This window comes from Camelus bactrianus, chromosome 14 (assembly GCF_048773025.1).
Source record: "Camelus bactrianus isolate YW-2024 breed Bactrian camel chromosome 14, ASM4877302v1, whole genome shotgun sequence".
Taxonomy (NCBI): Eukaryota; Metazoa; Chordata; class Mammalia; order Artiodactyla; family Camelidae; genus Camelus; species Camelus bactrianus.
In genome coordinates, this window is record NC_133552.1 from 28773654 (window position 1) to 28777226 (window position 3573).

The window sequence follows — 3573 nt, forward strand, 5'->3', positions numbered from 1 at the left end:
AACCAATTTGCACATGAAAAGACATTCAATATCATCAGTTATTAGGTAAATGCAAATGAAAACCGTGAGATGCAATGCACACATATTAGAAATTGTACATGATGTTCCCACAAAACTATACATGAATGCTCATAGCAGCATTGTTAATGGGAACCAAAAAGTAGAAACAGCCCAACTGTCTATCAACTAATGAATAGGTTAAAAATGTAGTGTCTCTATACAATGGCATATTACTTACTATAAAAAGAAATTGAATGCTAATGTATCTTACAACATGAATAATCTTGTTATACATTATACTAAGAGAAAGAAACCAGACCCAAAAAGACACATGTAGAATGCTCCTATTTATATGAAATGTTCAATATAGGAAAACTCATAGATATTGATAGTGGTTGCCAGGCCGGAGGGAAGGCAGGGATGGAGAATGATTGTTTATGCCTATGAGCATTCTTTTTAGAATGATAAAATATTTTAATATTCTGAAATTAGACAGAGTGGTTTCACAATTCAATGAATATACTAAAAAATACTGAGTTGTATACTTAAAACGGTGAATTTTATAAAGTTTAAATTATATTCCAATAAAGGTGTTATGAAAAACCAAACTAATAAAAGAAAATATAGAAAAATTTCCAGACTTATAAAACTAAAAATATAGGCAGCAGCGTATACATAGATGGTAAAAGTAAAAAGAAAGCAAATTAGCCGTAATGACTACTTTCAAGATGGAGGGAAGGGTATGTGATCAGGGAAGGGCACGAAGGAGGCTTCTGCAGCAGTGCTCTTGTCTAACACATCTGGATGATCATTTAAGATGCTATGCTACAGTTCTAATGAGAAATAATTTAGGCTATAAAAACAATAAGATCACATAATCGTTGCGGTCACAAAGTGACTCACCAGTTAAGGTTTTTCTCATTGCATAAGTCATTTATCTATCTATCTATCTATCTATCTATCTATCTATCTATCTATCTATCTATCTATGTTAATAAATCAGATCTTACTAGCATACTTTTAACTATTCTCTTTTCCTGTGCCCCTCTGCTCCAACTTATTTACCCTACTGTGTGTCCTGAGATTTTTTTTTTTTTTTATGGAATGCCTCCTTGGCATATTGGTTCCCAGTGCAGATTGACCAATTGGAGTTATCAACAAAAGATCACAGTGGGAAGAAAGAGGCCTTGGGATAATTAATGCTTTTGTTCCTTCCCTGTTGTCTTACAATTTTTGCAGAAATTCTGTGTATAACTTCTGTCAGGAAGCTCTTCTTCTAAGGTTCCAGCTCTGAACAAAATCCTAGTAACACCATTTCCTTTTTCTGCCCAAGGGCCCTAAATGTGATACTGTCTTCCTGCCATTGATAGTCAATGGTGCCTCAGTATTTCCTGTTGGTTCCCCCAATCCTGCTAACACTTCTGTAAACAATCTCTTTATTAAAAGTGTATTTTTTTAAATTTAAATACCAGCTGACTGTGTGATCTGATCTCTGCTTCATTCTTAATTGCTACAAGGTTAATAAGAACTTCCAAGCTGCTGTTCTAAATTTTGTTAAATTTTATAGCTATTTCTACACAATCAATCAGTGCATAAAGCTGAGAAATTATCCATGTATCCATGTAATGAAATCATACATTATAAATAATTCATATCTCCCAAGTGAAATATTGATGTTCTTTTTTTCTCCAAATTAACAATATAACTGTGTAAATCTCTGCATTTCTTTAGTTTTGAAGAAGTTTAATACTTAAATGACAGTCGTTATTTAGTAGGGATATTTTTTTGTTTATATAAATATTTTGATAAATTTTTCATCTCTAGTAATTTTTAAAACTATATTGCAGTATCTCTTGTTACACTTCTAGTTTTCAGTACATCCTTGCCATGAAAGAAAGAAGAAAGGTTAAATCTTTAAATCACATGCATTGGTTTTTCACAAAATCTGACCTGTGTTTAAACTCATTCCTTATGGCACTCTACCACAATATCAGAGTCTCTTACATTCTATGATAATTCTCAGTCCTGAATGAGCCTCTTAAAAATGTTAGTTACAGTTTAAGTAAAATTATTAGTAAGTCACAGATTTAAGAATCTATTATTTCCTCTTGGATGTTGTTACATTTGGGACAATAGACACATATTTACAATATAATATACTAAAAGCAGTCAAACGGCAAGGTAGGAAATGTTGTGTGGTACTCAGATATAAGAACTATAAAAATGGTCAACAAAATTATATGTTGTCATAGAAAATAAAATATAAATTATACACTTGTATTATAGAAAATTTCTTGGATTCCCAGGAAAATGTTTACAATCCCCATGGGCACAAAGATCATAATAGATCAATACAGACACAGAAGGAAAGATATGAGCACAAATAATCAAGTTTATGAATTTTGTGTTGTCATTTCAAGACTGCATTATTGTATTTTATACAGAATACAATATAATGTGTATACACTGATACAGTATTTGTGTTTCAATAGAATATAATTAAGTGAAATAATATTAAACACCATAGATGTCATATTCAATGCATATAATCCAACAACAAAATACTTCTTCAGATCTAATTATAAGGTGGATGGAAGAGTTGCTTTTTCTGGAGATCAGTATGTATTACTTTGGCAACTAAATAAATAAAAGATAAAGACTATTATTCTTACATTTCTGGCAACCCATCTGCTTTTTGTAAACAATCCAGTTAACTTATCTTTGGACTGTTAGGAAAGAGTTAACTAAGAAATAACATAAAAGCAGTGACATATAAAACTTTCAGATAATTGTATTTTTAAATAATGTATGTTCTAATACTTTAAGCATTCCACTTAGCTATAGTCATAGAGATCTTATAAATCTAAATGGAGTATGGAAATATTATAGTAAACACATAATTTTTTTGTTGTTGTTATTTCTAAATATGTATCAGAATTTGTCATGAATCTTAGGTCAGAAGTCCTATAATTTTGTTTTGTGCAATGTAGTGGATAATTGAGGCACTTAGAAAATAAAATATAAATTATAAACATGTATTATAGAAAATCTCTTGGATTTTCTCTTTGAGTCTGATTAGTGCAGACTCAAAGATCATGTTTTTATTATTGGTGTGTTAGATTAATATGATAAATTTGAGTTTAGTTATTAATATTTCCCTTACATACATTCCAGAAGAGATTTTATTTGTAAGTCATTTGATAGTCATAAAGACTTTTTTAAGATTCTAAAGCATATCTCTGTCAGTGTTTGATAATTAAATCTAAGCTTTCAATATTTACTATAATGTTAAGAAAAAATACTATCAGAATGTTAACTGTACCTTTTAAAGTTTAAAATGACAATTAATATTATAATTTTTTGTTTCAGTAACTTCTATCATTGGCTGGTCTTTTAGTTTGTTGTTGCACTGCTGCTACCTTGTGAACATACCCTAAAATAAATTTATGAAAGAATTTTAACAATATTTCTTACATGTCACATATAAAATGAACAGGATACTAGATATATTAAGAAAATTTAGAAGATATTTTATCAATTTTTTATAAGGACATGAACTTCATTATATACAGC